This window comes from Oncorhynchus nerka, unplaced genomic scaffold, assembly GCF_034236695.1.
Source record: "Oncorhynchus nerka isolate Pitt River unplaced genomic scaffold, Oner_Uvic_2.0 unplaced_scaffold_1661, whole genome shotgun sequence".
Lineage (NCBI taxonomy): Eukaryota > Metazoa > Chordata > Actinopteri > Salmoniformes > Salmonidae > Oncorhynchus > Oncorhynchus nerka.
Window position 1 is genome coordinate 62,501 of NW_027039658.1, and position 18,464 is coordinate 80,964.

Below are 18,464 nucleotides of genomic sequence, written 5' to 3' on the forward strand. Positions count from 1 at the left end.
CTAGTAAAATAAAGGTAAAATAAAAAATACAAAAATCAGCTCATCATCATACTCACTTGTTGTAAATCCAGCCCTCCCTGGGACACATGGAAGAGAGGATGTGATCCGTACTCAGATGTCTCAAACACCTTCAAGCACAGAGACAGACAGACAGACCAGGGGTCAGACTTGGTACAGTCCAAACTGTAGGATGTTACAGACATCAACAACCTGCCCCCTCCCCTATATAACTAAGTAAAGACGCCAAGGGTCAGGGGTAGTAAATGTACTAAACAACCCGACTCAAGGTACGCTGTCCAGTGTCCCTACAGTATCATTCTCATCCTCTTTCCTCATCAACGTCAGAGATTTAACATCAAATAGATCAACGTTTAGCAGGAACATTTAACTGATCTTAAAAAGGTCATTTGTGTGATTCCGTTACCACATTGATATAGGGATTCACAGTCGCGAGCATCAACGAAGGTTTATGTCCTAAATAGCACCCTATTCCATTACCACATTGATATAGGGAATCACAGTCGCGAGCATCAACGAAGGTTTATGTCCCAAATAGCACCCTATTCCGTTACCGCATTGATATAGGGAAAGGTGTATGTCCCAAATGGCACCATATTCCCTATCTAGTGCACTACTTTCAACAAGGGCCCATAGGACTCTGGCCAAAAGTAGTGCACTATGTAGGAATAGGGTGCCATTTGGGACGGGGCTGCATATCCACTTTAATGTATTTTCTGCTCTGGAATTGCAGCTCTTGAACCCAGGCAGAAAATGATGAATATTCATGAAGATCTTTGATCTTGATATTATTGTATGCACGCAACCGTGTCTACGTGTGTGTGTGTGTGTGTGTGTGTGTGTGTGTGTGTGTGTGTGTGTGTGTGTGTGTGTGTGTGTGTGTGTGTGAGATAAGGGTGGGTTTGGCCTGGTTAGGCCGTCATTGTAAATAAGAATATGTTCCTGACTGACTTGCCTAGTTAAATAAAGTTTAAAATAAAAAATGTAAAATTCCAGTGAATGAATACAGACTAGGTTGAATATGTGATCCCGAAATTTGAAATACTTGGGTTTAGGACTATTCTCTTGTTAATCGCACCTGAAGTACTTCAAATATATACAATCAATATTGCAACCTGGTGCGGAGACCCGAGGAGTTCAGCTGGATATTGTGAGTTGGTCCCCCCGGGTATAGAAATACAAAATCCCTAGAGTATTAAAATAAAATCTCCATTCAGGTCAAGGATGTCATAACGAGTGGACTGGCGGACATTTTGAGTTTGTCCCCCCTCGTGTAGGTCTGATTCTCTCACCTGTTACTGTATGTGATGTTAAGGTTGATGTGACGCTATGCTTTTCTATGTTGTGTTATGTTACGGGGTTTCTCATGTATGTCTGTTTGTGTGTGTGTGTGTGTGTGTGTGTGTGTGTGTGTGTGTGCGCGTGTGCGCGTGCGTGCGTGCGTGCGTGTCTGTGTGTGTGTGTGTGTGTGTGTGTGTGTGTGTGCGTGCGTGCGTGCGTGCGTGCGTGCGTGCGTGCGTGCGTGCGTGCGTGTCTGTGTCTGTGTGTGTGTGTGTGTGTGTGTGTGTGTGTGTGTGTGTGTGTGTGCGTGCGTGCGTGCGTGCGTGCGTGTCTGTGTCTGTGTGTGCGTGCGTGCGTGCGTGCGTGCGTGCGTGCGTGTCTGTGTCTCTGTGTGTGTGCGTGCGTGCGTGCGTGCGTGCGTGCGTGTCTGTGTCTGTGTCTGTGTGTGTGTGTGTGTGTGTGTGTGTGTGTCCTCACCTGGTTGCCGGCGATCATGACTGTTCCTGGGGAGGGGCCGGGTCGATACGGAATAGTGGCTCCTTTCGGAGGTGACTAGATACAAGACCACCAAAATTAAAACAGTATTAAACTCAAGGTAGTAAAACATCACAGCACAATTGAGGACATAAAAAAACAAAACACCAAATCAAATATAGTTGACAGATAGACAAACAGACATGACATCAGAGGGCACCATCAGACTAACTATTGAAATAGCCTACCCCTCGAAGTTTGCACTTGTGTTTAAAAAACAACAACATGTACACAAAGTGGCCAGTTTATTAGGTACACCACCCCGTTCATCAACATGATTCGCTTCTACAGACAGTGAGTTACGTGGCCGTGGCTTGTTATATGAAGCAGGCTGACAGGCATCGAGGCATTCAGTTACTGTTCATTTGAACATTAGAATGGGCCCAAAAAAATATATAGTTTTGTTTTTTGTAAACAATAAAAATTGCTAAGGTGTCCGTCTTTAAATGAATTATGACCTTCCATCTCTTACCATGGTAATGACGTGCTGTTTAAAACCATGAGACAAATAAAACAACACTGATATCTGCTAAACTTTCGGGATGAAGTGTTTGAGAACGCAGCCGGGTGTTTGAGAACCTAGCCGGGTGTTTGAGAACGCAGCCGAGTGTTTGAGAACGCAGCCGGGTGTTTGAGAACGCAGCCGAGTGTTTGAGAACGCAGCCGGGTGTTTGAGAACGCAGCCGAGTGTTTGAGAACGCAGCAGGGTGTTTGAGAACGCAGCCGAGTGTTTGAGAACGCAGCCGAGTGTTTGAGAACCTAGCCGGGTGTTTGAGAACGCAGCCGAAAGTGTTTGAGAACGCAGCCGAGTGTTTGAGAACGCAGCCGAGTGTTTGAGAACGCAGCCGAGTGTTTGAGAACCTAGCCGGGTGTTTGAGAACGCAGCGACCCAAGGAAACGACCGAAAAAGAGGGAAACGAGGCGGTGTTCTGGTCAGACTCGAAAAAGGGCACATCGCGCACCACTCCCCAGCATTCTTCTTGCCAAAGTCCAGTCTCTTGACAACAAGGTTGACGAAATCCGAGCAAGGGTAGCATTCCAGAGGGACATCAGAGACTGCAACGTTCTCTGCTTCACAGAAACATGGCTTATTGGGAAGACGCTATCCGATGCGGTGCAGCCAACGGGTTTCTCCACGCATCGCGCCGACAGAAACAAACATCTTTCTGGTAAGAAGAGTGGCGGGGGCGTATGCCTCATGACTAACGAGACATGGTGTGATGAAGGAAACATACAGGAACTCAAATCCTTCTGTTCACCTGATTTAGAATTCCTCACAATCAAATGTAGACCGCATTATCTTCCAAGAGAATTCTCCTCGATTATAATCACAGCCGTATATATCCCCCCAAGCAGACACATCGATGGCTCTGAACGAACTTTATTTAACTCTTTGCAAACTGAAACCATTTATCCGGAGGCTGCATTCATTGTAGCTGGGGATTTTAACAAAGCTAATCTGAAAACAAGACTCCCTAAATTTTACCAGCATATCGATTGCGCAACCAGGGGTGGTAAAACCTTGGATCATTGTTACTCTAACTTCCGCGACGCATATAAGGCCCTGCCCGCCCCCTTCGGAAAAGCTGACCACGACTCCATTTTGCTGATCCCTGCCTACAGGCAGAAACTAAAACAAGAGGCTCCCACGCTGAGGTCTGTCCAACGCTGGTCAGACCAAGCTGACTCCACACTCCAAGACTGCTTCCATCACGTGGACTGGGACATGTTTCGTATTGCGTCAGATGGAAATATTGACGAATACGCTGATTCGATGTGCGAGTTCATTAGAACGCGTCGAAGATGTCGTTCCCATAGCAACGATAAAAACATTCCCAAACCAGAAACCGTGGATTGATGGCAGCATTCGCGTGAAACTGAAAGCGCGAACCACTGCTTTTAATCAGGGCAAGGTGTCTGGTAATACGTCCGAATATAAACAATGCAGCTATTCCCTCCGCAAGGCTATTAAACAAGCTAAGCGTCAGTACAGAGACAAAGTGGAATCTCAATTCAATGGCTCAGACACAAGAGGCATGTGGCAGGGTCTACAGTCAATCACGGACTACAAGAAGAAACCCAGCCCAGTCACGGACCAGGATGTCTTGCTCCCAGGCAGACTAAATAACTTTTTTGCCCGCTTTGAGGACAATACAGTGCCACTGACACGGCCTGCAACGAAAACATGCGGTCTCTCCTTCACTGCAGCCGAGGTTAGTAAGACATTTAAACATGTTAACCCTCGCAAGGCTGCAGGCCCAGACGGCATCCCCAGCCGCGCCCTCAGAGCATGCGCAGACCAGCTGGCCGGTGTGTTTATGGACATATTCAATCAATCCCTATACCAGTCTGCTGTTCCCACATGCTTCAAGAGGGCCACCATTGTTCCTGTTCCCAAGAAAGCTAAGGTAACTGAGCTAAACGACTACCGCCCCGTAGCACTCACTTCCGTCATCATGAAGTGCTTTGAGAGACTAGTCAAGGACCATATCACCTCCACCCTACCTGACACCCTAGACCCACTCCAATTTGCTTACCGCCCAAATAGGTCCACAGACGATGCAATCTCAACCACACTGCACACTGCCCTAACCCACCTGGACAAGAGGAATACCTATGTGAGAATGCTGTTCATCGACTACAGCTCGGCATTCAACACCATAGTACCCTCCAAGCTCGTCATCAAGCTCGAGACCCTGGGTCTCGACCCCGCCCTGTGCAACTGGGTACTGGACTTCCTGACGGGCCGCCCCAGGTGGTGAGGGTAGGCAACAACATCTCCTCCCCGCTGATCCTCAACACGGGGCCCCACAAGGGTGCGTTCTGAGCCCTCTCCTGTACTCCTGTTCACCCCGACTGCGTGGCCATGCACGCCTCCAACTCAATCATCAAGTTTGCGGACGACACAACAGTGGTAGGCTTGATTACCAACAACGACGAGACGGCCTACAGGGAGGAGGTGAGGGCCCTCGGAGTGTGGTGTCAGGAAAATAACCTCACACTCAACGTCAACAAAACTAAGGAGATGATTGTGGACTTCAGGAAACAGCAGAGGGAACACCCCCCTATCCACATCGATGGATCAGTAGTGGAGAGTGTAGCAAGTTTTAAGTTCCTCGGCATACACATCACAGACAAACTGAATTGGTTCACTCACACTGACAGCGTCGTGAAGAAGGCGCAGCAGCGCCTCTTCAACCTCAGGAGGCTGAAGAAATTCGGCTTGTCACCAAAAGCACTCACAAACTTCTACAGATGCACAATCGAGAGCATCCTGGCGGGCTGTATCACCGCCTGGCACGGCAACTGCTCCGCCCTCAACCATAAGGCTCTCCAGAGGGTAGTGAGGTCTGCACAACGCATCACCGGGGGCAAACTACCTGCCCTCCAGGACACCTACACCACCCGATGTTACAGGAAGGCCATAAAGATCATCAAGGACATCAACCACCCGAACCACTGCCTGTTCACCCCGCTATCATCCAGAAGGCGAGGTCAGTACAGGTGCATCAAAGCTGGGACCGAGAGACTGAAAAACAGCTTCTATCTCAAGGCCATCAGACTGTTAAACAGCCACCACTAACATTGAGTGGCTGCTGCCAACACACTGTCATTGACACTGACCCAACTCCAGCCACTTTAATAATGGGAATTGATGGGAAATGATGTAAATATATCACTAGCCACTTTAAACAATGCTACCTTATATAATGTTACTTACCCTACATTATTAATCTCATATGCATATGTATATACTGTACTCTAGATCATCGACTGCATTCTTATGTCACTAGCCACTTTAACTATGCCACTTTGTTTACTTTGTCTACATACTCATCTCATATGTATATACTGTACTCGATACCATCTACTGTATGCTGCTCTGTACCATCACTCATTCATATATCCTTATGTACATATTCCTTATCCCCTTACACTGTGTATAAGACAGTAGTTTTGGAATTGTTAGTTAGATTACTTGTTGGTTATCACTGCATTATCGGAACTAGAAGCACAAGCATTTCGCTACACTCGCATTAACATCTGCTAACCATGTGTATGTGACAAATACAATTTGATTCGATTTGATTTGATTTGAGAACACAGCAGAGTGTTTGAGAACCTAGCCGGGTGTTTGAGAACGCAGCCGGGTGTTTGAGAACGCAGCCGGGTGTTTGAGAACGCAGCAGAGTGTTTGAGAACCTAGCCGGGTGTTTGAGAACGCAGCAGAGTGTTTGAGAACCTAGCCGGGTGTTTGAGAACGCAGCCGGGTGTTTGAGAACGCAGCCGGGTGTTTGAGAACGCAGCCGGGTGTACAGTACCTCGAGAATGACAGTGCAGATGAGTTTAACACACTGGATGACGGCGTCTTGGGTTCCAGATATCGTCACTCCTCTCTCGGTGGAGTTGGGCAGAAGGTCCCCAGCTACCTGTACTTGTGCCCCGGTGGTCTGTTGAGTGAGAAAATACACAGGTCATTTATTTATCTGCTTTACAAGAGAAATGTTGTTTACCTTTCAATTCTGTCTCATATTTAAATTGCAAATAGACACAGACACTTTCTCAACTGTCTAAAAACAATTCTCCTCTCAAGTTCAAATGTGTTTGTGTGGTGTTCAAATAGTGGTTCAAATAGTGGTTCAAATAGTGGTTCAAATAGTGGTTCAACTACTGGTTCAAATGTTTCAAATAGTGGTTCGAATGGTTCGAATAGTGGTTCAAATGGTTCAAATAGTGGTTCAAATGGTTTGAATAGTGGTTCAAATGGTTCAAATAGTGGTTCAAATGGTTTGAATAGTGGTTCAAATGGTTTGAATAGTGGTTCAAATGGTTCAAATAGTGGTTCAAATGGTTCAAATGGTTCAAATGGTTTGAATAGTGGTTCAAATGGTTCAAATGGTTTGAATAGTGGTTCAAATGGTTAAAATAGTGGTTCAAATGGTTTGAATAGTGGTTCAAATGGTTTGAATAGTGGTTCAAATGGTTCAAATGGTTCAAATGGTTCAAGGAGTTTATTTCCCTTTTGCAGGTATTAAAAGTCATGTCATGTTTTGCTGGAGATGTCTGTGTCTCCTCTAACCACTAGGCTATCTGCCTCCTCTAACCACTAGGCTATCTGCCTCCTCTAACCACTAGGCTATCTGCCTCCTCTAACCACTAGGCTATCTGCCTCCTCTAACCACTAGACTATCTGCCTCCTCTAACCACTAGGCTATCTGCCTCCTCTAACCACTAGGCTATCTGCCTCCTCTAACCACTAGGCTATCTGCCTCCTCTAACCACTAGGCTATCTGCCTCCTCTAACCACTCGGCTATCTGCCTCCTCTAACCACTCGGCTATCTGCCTCCTCTAACCACTCGGCTATCTGCCTCCTCTAACCACTAGGCTATCTGCCTCCTCTAACCACTCGGCTATGGAGAGGACAGATGTTGAAGAGAAACACTCACCTCTCTGATCTCCTTGATCTTGGAGCCGCCCTTCCCGATGAGAGAGCCACATTGGCTGGCAGGAATGACCAATCGTAGGGTGACGGGAGGCTTGCTGGTGACCGTGCCATTGGCTACCAGAGTTGAAAGGTCCTAGAGAGAACAAAGCTGATTGGTTGTAGAAGGCCTGTACTTTAAAGTTTTTAGTAATTGAGCAGAAACTCTTAGCCAGAGTGACTTGTTCTTAGTGTATTCAACTAAGGTAGGTAAAAAGAACCACATAGCACAGTGACCCTACAAGGTCAAGATGAGGGGTCGTTCCCCCCCCCCCCACCTTTATTTAACCAGGTAGGCTAGTTGAGAACAAGTTCTCATTTGCAACTGCGACCTGGCCAAGATAAAGCATAGCAGTGTGAACAGACAACAACACAGAGTTACACATGGAGTAAACAATTAACAAGTCAATAACACAGTAGAAAAAAAAGAGAGTCTATATACATTGTGTGCAAAAGGCATGAGGAGGTAGGCAAATAATTACAATTTAGAAGATTAACACTGGAGTGATAAATGATCAGATGGTCATGTACAGGTAGAGATATTGGTGTGCAAAAGAGCAGAAAAGTAAATAAATAGAAACGGTATGGGGATGAGGTATGTGAAAATGGGTGGGCTATTTACCGATGGACTATGTACAGCTGCAGCGATCGGTTAGCTGCTCAGATAGCTGATGTTTAAAGTTGGTGAGGGAGATAAAAGTCTCAACTTCAGCGATTTTTGCAATTAGTTCCAGTCAGTAATGTAAATATACCATTCCTATACTCGTATAAACACCACCTGTAACATTGAGAGTTTAATTCGCACGTCAATGGTTCTGGATCCTGCCAGTCAAGAGGAAGAAAGGCTGATGGAACAGAACTGTGCCAACCTGTCTGTTGTCTTCCTGTTAGATTACAGAATGTTAGAGATTCTAGAATGTTAGATTACAGAATGTTAGAGATTCTAGAATGCTAGATTACAGAATGTTAGAGATTCTAGAATGTTAGATTACAGAATGTTAAGAGATTCTAGAATGTTAGATTACAGAATGTTAGAGATTCTAGAATGTTAGATTACAGAATGTTAGAGATTCTAGAATGTTAGATTACAGAATGTTAGAGATTCTAGAATGTTAGATTACAGAATGTTAGATATTCTAGAATGTTAGATTACAGAATGTTAGAGATTCTAGAATGTTAGATTACAGAATGTTAGAGATTCTAGAATGTTAGATTACAGAATGTTAGTGATTCTTCCTTCCATTCCTATGTAGATTCCAGACAATATTTACACTGCTGGTCAAATATATTCACTTTTCAGAAACACCATTCTCTTTCTCTTAAGAGGGTGACTTGTGGATGAGGATATTCCTGGTCATCCCATGTGACCTGAACAATGAAAACTGTAGGGCTTGTATTCACGACTTTCCCTTTGCACAAGCCCCACATCATCACATTTGTATTATTTAACCAGGCAAAGCAGTTCAGAACAAATTCTTATTTACACAATGAGGAACAGGAACAGTGGGTTAACTACCTTATTCAGGGGCAAAACAACAGATTTTTACCTTGTCAGCTCGGGGATTCAACCTAGCAACCTTTCAGTTACTGGCCTCAACGCTCTAACCACTAGGCTACCTGCCTCTAACCAATTGGCTACCCGCCTCTCTAATCACTAGGCTACCTGCCTCTCTAACCACTAGACCACCTGCCTATAACCACTAGGCTACCTGCCTCTCTAACCACTAGGCTACCTGCCTCTCTAACCACTAGGCTACCTGCTCTAACCACTAGGCTACCTGCTCTAACCACTAGAGGTCCAAGGATTTATGTCCACTAGTTAGACCTAGACCTCTCTATTTCACACACACACACACACACACACACACACACACACACACACACACACACACACACACACACACACACACACACACACACACACACAATCTCCTTAATTAAGCTATAGGTAATAAATATCATCCAAAATCATAGCCCCAATCAATTACCTGTAGCATTGCACCAATCAATTAGCCGTAGCATTGCACTAATCAATTAGCCGTAGCATTGCACTAATCAATTAGCCGTAGCATTGCACTAATCAATTAGCCGTAGCATTGAACCAATCAATTAGCCGTAGCATTGCACTAATCAATTAGCCGTAGTATTGCGCTAATCAATTACCTGTAGCATTGCACTAATCAATTAGCCGTAGCATTGCACCAATCAATTAGCCGTAGCATTGCACTAATCAATTAGCCGTAGCATTGCACTAATCAATTAGCCGTAGCATTGCACCAATCAATTAGCTGTAGCATTGCACTAATCAATTAGCCGTAGCATTGCACCAATCAATTAGCTGTAGCATTGCGCTAATCAATTAGCTGTAGCATTGCGCTAATCAATTAGCCGTAGCAGGTCTCTAGTAGCGTTTGAAATGTAAATAGCATGGGCTGTCCAGCCGCCCATCACATCAGTTTAGAGGCTACGTGACCTGAATCCGTACTATGCTTCCTTGACTCAAACCTATAGTCTCCCCTGCGTCTTCTCAACGTAATGCACACAATGATTATGTATTTCTCTCCAAATAGAACGTGTGTATAAATGATCAAGGGGTTTGGCGTTTGGAAGGATCGTTTTAGTATTCTTTCAACGCTAACTCCTAAATCTCTTGAGCACCGCTTGGAATGGATGGGAGAGAAAATATACGTTTTTATTCAAAATAACCTGGAGATGAATATCCTTATGCAAACGAGGCAGTGACTTCCTGTCTCTCTATCTTAATCTCTCTTAATGTATTTTTCTCTCTTTCTCTCCCCTCCCCCTCTCTCTGTATCTCTCCCCCTCCCTCTCTCTCTGTATCTCTCCCCCTCTCCCTCTCTGTATCTCTCCACCTCCCCTCTCCCCTCCCTCTCTCTCAGTATCTCTCCCCCTCGCTCTCTCCCCTCCCTCCCTCTCTGTATCTCTCCCCCTCCCTCTCTCCCTCCCTCCCTCTCTGTATCTCTCCCCTCGCTCTCTCCCTCCCTCCCTCTCTGTATCTCTCCCCTCCCTCTCTCCCTCTCTCTCTCTCTCTGTATCTCTCCCCTCCCTCCCTCTCTCCCTCCCCCTCTCTCTGTATCTCTCTCCCTCTCTCTCTGTATCTCTCTCTCCCTCCCTCTCTCCCTCCCTCTCTCTCTGTATCTCTCCCCTCCCTCTCTCTCTCCCCCTCGCTCTCTGCCCTCCTCTCTGTATCTCTCCCCCTCCCTCTCTCCCTCCTCTCTCTCTCTCTGTATCTCTCCCCCTCCCTCTCTCCCTCCCTCTCTCTCTGTATCTCTCCCCCTCTCTCTGTATCTCTCTCCTCTCTCTCTCTCTGTATCTCTCCCCTCCCTCTCTCTCTCTCTCCCTCTCTCTCTCCCCCTCCCTCTCTCTCTCCCCTCTCTCTCCTCTCTCTCTCTCCCCCTCTCTCTCCCTCTCTCTCCCCCTCTCTCTCTGTAGCTCTCTCCCTCCCTCTCTCTCTCTCTCCTTCTCTCTCCCTCTCTCTCTCCCCTTCTCTCTCTGTATCTCTCTCCCTCCCTCTCTCTATGTATCTCTCTCCCTCCCGCTCTCTCCCGCTCCCTCTCTCTCCCTCTCTCTCTGTATCTCTCCCCTCCCTCTCTCTCTCCCTCTCTCTCTGTATCTCTCTCCCTCTCTCTCTGTATCTCTCTCTCTCTCCCTCTCTCTCCCTCTCTCTCTGTATCTCTCTCCCTCTCTCTGTATCTTTCTCTCTGTATCTCTCCCCCCTCTCTCTCTCTCTCTCCCTTCTCTCTCTGTATCTCTCTCTCTCTCTGTATCTCTCTCCCATAACTATCTCTCTCCCCTCACCCTCTCTCTCTCTCCCACTCTCTGTATAGCTCTCTCTCTCTGTATCTCTCCCTCCCCCTCTCTCTCTCTCCTCCCCTCTCTCTCTCTGTCTCTCTCTCTCTCACTCTCTCTGTATCTCTCTCCCTCCCTCTCCCCCCACTCTCTCTCTCTGTATCTCTCTCCCTCCCTCTCTCCCTCCCTCTCTCTCTGTATCTCTCCCCCTCCCTCTCTCTCTGTATCTCTCTCCCCTCCCTCTCTCTCTGTATCTCTCCCCCTCCCTCTCTCTCTCTTCCCATCCTCCCTATCTCCCTCCCCTTTGTCTCTCTCCTCTCACCCTCCCCTCCCTCCCCCTCTCTCTCCTTCCCTGCCCTCCTCTCTCTCCCCCTCTTCCTCTCTCTCTCCCCTCCCCCTCTCTTCCTCTCTCTCTCCCCCTCCCTCCTCTCTCCCCCCTCTCTCCTTCCCCCCATCTCTCTCTCTCTCCGTTAGCTGGATTAGCTGTGCCTCTCTTTTCTGTCTGGTTGATTGGTTGGGGACGGCCGGTTTCTCCTCATGTGGATCAGGCAGATTTAAATGTCACCTCCGAAGACTTAATTTAAAACTATGAAATACTCCCTTAATAGAACAGTATAATCCTCCCTAGTCAATCCAACACTCTAAATCACTGAACAAACCACAGGAAATAGCTACTTCCTTCTATAAGGGTCCTGCTACACACTACCGTATATACTATGAGCCCGCTTTCTAAGTAGTTCTCTCTCTGTCTCTCTCTGTCTCTCTCTCTGTCTCTCTCTCTGTCTCTCTCTGTCTCTCTCTGTCTCTCTCTGTCTCTCCGTGTGTGTCTCTCTCTCTCTGTCTCTCTCTGTCTCTCTGTGAGTATCTCTCTCTCTGTCTCTCCGTGTCTCTCTCTCTCTCTCTCTCTCTCTCTCTCTCTCTCTCTGTCTCTTTCTAAGTAGTTCTCTCTCTGTGTCTGTCTCTCTGTCTCTCTCTCTGTCTCTCTCTCTCTCTCGGTCTCTCATCTTGTGTGTCCCTCTCTCATCTTTTTAAGTGGGAGAACTTGCACAATTGGTGGCTGACTAAATAATGTTTTGCCCCACTGTATATATATATATATATATATAAGCAATAAGGCTCGAGGGGGTGTGGTATACGGCTACGGGCTGTTCTTACCCACAATGCATCACGTAGTGCCTGGATACAGCCCTTAGCCATGGTATATTGGCCATATATCACAAACCCAAGAGGTACCTTATTGCTATTATAAACTGGTTACAACCAGCATTCAGGGCTACTAACTACCCAGTTTATATATATATATATATATATATTTATAGAGAGATATTGTTTAGTACAAATCTCTTTTTGTAACAGTAGGAAAAACAAAGAGCAACACAGTGTGTCCTCAGAGGATGAACAGTCGTTGAAATATGTGTGTGTTTCTTTCTGTTCTCTGTGTCTTTAAGAGGAACAATACTATTACTCATTGCTGGTTTATTTATTTTTATTTTTGGGGGGGGGGGGGTCAGACTACCATGTGATGACTTGTTATTGTTCATTGTAAAACCAGAAAAGAGACATAGCTGACCCACCAGCTGACCAACTGAATGGGGCTCCTTGTAACTTTCTCCTTTTTTTTTCAGTAGCGAGTTCTACATCACACTAAAACGTGCTCTTTATCACACTCATGTGTTGTACATCACGTGACTGGGCGGAGCTCCAGGACCACCCCTAGTGTTACTATGGGAACTCTGTCTTCACTGTGAAGGGAGGAGTCAACAGAGGGACTGTGAGAGGAGATGTCTATAAGCCTGTATGTGTGACAGAAAGAGTGAGATATACACACACACACACTAGTCCTGCTGCTCAGCCTGCCTGCACGCTCTCTCGCTCTCTCTCTCCCTGGACTTGTTTCAAATAACAGCTGCCCGCCAAAACCGGTATGATGTGTCAGACTTGCCTCAGCAGCGATGCGATGACGCCATCAATGCAAAAATATGCGCCGAATCAAAACCTCCACATCTCAAGGACAAACCAGGATAAACCAGACCATTTCTTTTTTTTTTTTTTACAGAAAAAGAGAGATTGCTGCACAATAGTTTCCCAGACAACGACAGAACACTGAAGGCTTCGCACTTCCTCTCTCACGTAACATTCTCCTTTCTCTATAGCTGGTCGTGCCCTTAGTCGCGGATGCTTGCCGAGAGGTGTTAGGCCCACGGCTGCTACTAAGATCAGTGAAATCCTGATTTCCGATGGACACAATATTGTCACGCATAGAATCCAGCATACAGCAGATGATATTGACTCACATGCAGGTTTTAGACAGAGCCCGCACATCAAATTGGTTTTACAATCCAATTAGACGAGACGACTGACATTTCACATGCCGCTTCTTGTATATATTTGTTACATATACGAAGAATTTATATGATGCAAAGAGTTACCTCGGAACTGCAGGTGAAATATTCCACTATTCCAAAATACCACGGCTAAGGGCTGTATCCAGGCACTACGTGATGCATTGTGGGTAAGAACGAGTACATAACGGGACATGAATTAGGATGGGTTCGTCCAATTGGCCTTACCGAAAAAAACGCTGCTCAACCTATCCATGCAGGGACACGTGCAAGTGTCAGCAAACGATAAATTGCCAATTTCAAGAAAGGCCTGTGCGTCTGGAGAGGTACGGTGGCACTTCAGCAGGTCAATTTGTGAAAAAAAGAAGCAATATCTGTGCCTACTGATGTCCCGTTCAGCTTGAGAAAGAGCTTGCTATTGCTATAATTAATTTTTAAAATAAAAACAATATGTTTCATTGTCCATAATGAAGCTTCACTACATGACCAAAAGTACGTTGACAGCCGCTCGTCAAACAACTCATTCCCAAAATCATGGAATATGGAGTTGGTCCCCCCCTTTGTTGCTATATTAGCCTCCACTCTTCTGGGAAGGTTTTCCACTACATCCTCAATACTCAACTTGCGGACCGGATCTAGAAAGGGGTCAATACGGACCCCCCCCAAAAATAATATATATGTTAATGTGTCAAATTAATTTGGGCACTAATGTTGGGTCGATTAGGCCTGTTTCACAGTCGGCCTAATCCCAAAGGTGTTCAATGGCTTTGTGCAAGCCAGTCAAGTTCATTCACACAGATCTCGACAAACAATTTCTGGGCCTAACCCGAACCATGAAAAACAGCCCCAGACCAGTATTCCTCCTCCACCAAACTTTACAGTTGGCACTACGCATTCGGGTAGGTAGCGTTCTTCTGGCATCCGCCAAACCCAGATTCGTCCGTCGGACTGCCAGATGGTGAAGCGTGATTCATCACTCCAGCGAACATGTTTCCACTGCTCCAGAGTCCAATGGCGGCGAGCTTTACACCACTCCAGCCAACGCTTGGTATTGCGCGTGGTGATCTTAGGCTTGTGTGCGGCTGCTCAGCCATGGAAATCCATTTCATGAATCTCCAGACAAACAGTTCTGGTGCTGACGTTGCTTCCAGAAGGCAGTTTGGAACTCGGTAGTGAGTGTTGACAGATTATTTTTAAGCTTCAGCACTCGGCGTTCCAGTTCTGTGAGCTTGTGCGGCCTACCACTTTGCGGCTGAGGCGTTGTTGCTCCTAGATGTTTCCCACGTCAAAATAACAGCACTTACAGTTGACTGGGGCAGCTCAAGCAGGTCAGACATTTGACGAACTGACCTGTTGGAAAGGCGGCTTCCTGTGACGATGCCACGTTGAAAGTCTTCGATGTCACGATGCCACATTGAAAGCTCTTCAGTGAGGCCATTCTACTGCCAATGTTTGTTTATGGAGATCGCATGGCCGTGTGCTCACATGTATCCACCTGTTAGCAGCATGTGTGGCTGAAATAGCTGAATCCACTAATTTGAAGGGGTGTCCACATACTTTTGTATATAGTGTATTTATCAGAGTTATTATTGACCTCACAATAAGCCATATTTGAGTAATTGACATACATTACTATGAAGCGGCAGCTGCAGAGATGGACAGCTGAAAGTAGGCTAATTCGAGAATACCAAATTCCTTTAAACAGTCATTCATTTGAATTTAACATTTGAATTTAACTTGAGGATACTAACAACAAGAGGGCTTTCTTCCTATTCCAGAAATAAGTTAAAACCAGGGCTCGAATTGAGGGGGTATGTGAGGGTATATTGAGGGGGTATGTGAGGGTATATTGAGGAGGTATGTGAGGGTATATTGAGGAGGTATGTGAGGGTATATTGAGGAGGTATGTGAGGGTATATTGAGGGGTATGTGAGGGGGTATTGAGGGGGTATGTGAGGGTATATTGAGGGGGTATGTGAGGGTATATTGAGGGGGTATGTGAGGGTATATTGAGTCAGTCAGTCTCAACATCTCAACATCAACAGTGAAGAGGCGACTCCAGGATGCTGGCCTTCTAGGCAGAGATGCAAAGAAAAAGCCATATCTCAGACTGGCCAATAACAAGAAAAGATAAAGATGGGCAAAAGAACACAGTCAATGGTACTCTGGACAGAGGAACTCTGCCTAGAAGGCCAGCATCCTGGAGTTGACATTGAGACTGGTGTTTTGGTACTTTTTAATGAAGCTTCCAGTTGAGGACTTGTGAGGTGTCTGTTTCTCAAACTAGACACACTAATGTACTTGTCCTTTTGCTCAGTTGTGCACCGGGGCCTCCCACTCCTCTTTATATTCTGGTTATAGCCAGTTTGTGCTGTTCTGTAAAGGGAGTAGTACACAGCGAGATCTTCACTTTCTTGGCAATTTCTCGCATGGACTAGCCTTAATTTCTCAGAACAATAATAGACTGACAAGTTTCAGAAGAAAGCCTGTAAGCCTGAGCCTGTAATCGAACCCACAAATGCTGATGGTCCAGATACTCAACTAGTCTAAAGAAGGCCAGTTGTATTGCTTCTTTAATCAGAACAGCAGTTTTCAGCTGTGCTAACATAATTACAAAAGGGTTTTCTAATGATCAATTAGCCTTTTAAAATGCTAAACTTGGATTAGCTAACACAACGTGCCATTGGCTAACACAACGTGCCATTAGCTAACACAATGTGCCATTGGAACACAGGAGTGATGGTTACTGGTAATGGGCCTCTGTACACCTACGTAGATATTCCATTAAAAATCAGCCGTTTCCTGCGAAAATAGTCATATACAACATTAACAATATCTACCCTGTGTTTCTGATCAATTTGATGTTATTTTAATGGACAATAACATTTTTGTTTTTCTTTCAAAAACAAGGACATTTCTAAGTGACCCCAAACTTTTGAACGGTAGTGTGAATTTTTTTTTTAAACTTAGAAATAAATAATAATGAAATTAAAAATGCCTTATTAGGCATTGAATTCCCCTCCTGGCTGCTTATAAAATAAAGAACCGTTTCTAAAACTTCATAACTAATGCTCTGGTCTGTACTAGGGGTGAGGGGTTAACTTCATAACTAATGCTCTGGTCTGTACTAGGGGTGAGGGGTTAACTTCATAACTAATGCTCTGGTCTGTACTAGGGGTGAGGGGTTAACTTCATAACTAATGCTCTGGTCTGTACTAGGGGTGAGGGGTTAACTTCATAACTAATGCTCTGGTCTGTACTAGGGGTGAGGGGTTAACTTCATAACTAATGCTCTGGTCTGTACTAGGGGTGAGGGGTTAACTTCATAACTAATGCTCTGGTCTGTACTAGGGGTGAGGGGTTAACTTCATAACTAATGCTCTGGTCTGTACTAGGGGTGAGGGGTTAACTTCATAACTAATGCTCTGGTCTGTACTAGGGGTGAGGGGTTAACTTCATAACTAATGCTCTGGTCTGTACTAGGGGTGAGGGGTTAACTTCATAACTAATGCTCTGGTCTGTACTAGGGGTGAGGGGTTAACTTCATAACTAATGCTCTGGTCTGTACTAGGGGTGAGGGGTTAACTTCATAACTAATGCTCTGGTCTGTACTAGGGTGAGGGGTTAACTTCATAACTAATGCTCTGGTCTGTACTAGGGGTGAGGGGTTAACTTCATAACTAATGCTCTGGTCTGTACTAGGGGTGAGGGGTTAACTTCATAACTAATGCTCTGGTCTGTACTAGGGGTGAGGGGTTAACTTCATAACTAATGCTCTGGTCTGTTCTAAGAGTGAGGGATAACTGCCTATCTAATGCTCTGGTCTGTACTAGGGGTGAGGGGTTAACTTCATATCTAATGCTATGGTCTGTACTAGGGGTGAGGGGTTAACTTCATAACTAATTCTCTGGTCTGTACTAGGGGTGAGGGGTAAATGGTAGGCATGTTCTCTGCTATCCACCTCATGTTTTAATTATTATTTTGTGCATAGGGGAGGGTCACTTGTTTCTTTTCCAAGTGTTCAGGGAGGGGAGGGTAAAAACAATTTTCTTACTGAAGGGAGGGCCATCAATTTTCATTTCAGAGGGATTGAATTTTCTCCAGATATCCCTCATTATAAATAACTCAGTCAGCTCACTGTTCAAGGTCTATTGAATGGAATAGAGCAACATGCTCACTAATCATCCAGAGGTTTGAAAAGCAGGCAGAGACGAGAGACGAGAAAAAAAAGAGAGAAAGACAGAGACAGACCTCTTCCAGTTTGAGAGTGATCATGGTGAAGGCCCTGAAGACACAGTCTGTAGGTCCTGTAATGGTGATGATCCTCTCTGGACACGAGCCCTCTGAAATGTTGACACGGGCGCTGCTCTGTGATGGATGGAATAGAGGGATGGAGGACAAGGAGAAGAGAGGAGAAGACAACTATCATTCCCACTGGAGACGCAAACACGTGGTCCTTTCGTTTCGTCCCAATTTCAGTATTGAAGGCTCCTTGTCTTTGTCTTGGAGAGCCAGTCACTGAACAAACCACACAATCCGAGGATGGAGGAGGTTGTTTCATTGAAGTGGTGAGTGTGTGTATCTGTTGGCGAGGGTGGTGGGGGTGGAGGGAGAGCAGAGGGAGAATGGTGGGAGAGTGGAGGGACAGCGGAGGGAGAACGGGGGGAGTGGAGGGAGAACGGGGAGGGTGGAGGGAGAATGGGGAGAGTGGAGGGAGAACGGGGAGGGTGGAGGGAGAATCGGGAGAGTGGAGGGAGAATGGGGAGAGTGGAGGGAGAACGGGGGAGTGGAGGGAGAATGGGGGAGTGGAGGGAGAACGGGGGAGTGGAGGGAGAATGGAGGGAGAGTGGAGGGAGAATGGGGAGAGCGGAGGGAGAACGGGAGGGTGGAGGGAGAATGGGGAGGGTGGAGGGAGAACGGGAGGGTGGAGGGAGAACGGGAGGGTGGAGGGAGAATGGGGAGAGTGGAGGGAGAATGGGGAGGGTGGAGGAGAATG

The 18,464-nt window shown here is 46.0% G+C and overlaps 1 pseudogene; it reads right to left on the reverse strand.

Moving 5' to 3' along the window:
* LOC135568165 (poly(rC)-binding protein 4-like) overlaps positions 1-17,836 on the reverse strand; it is a 55,888-nt pseudogene extending 38,052 nt beyond the window's left edge.
* Between the last annotated feature and the right edge of the window lie 628 nt (positions 17,837-18,464).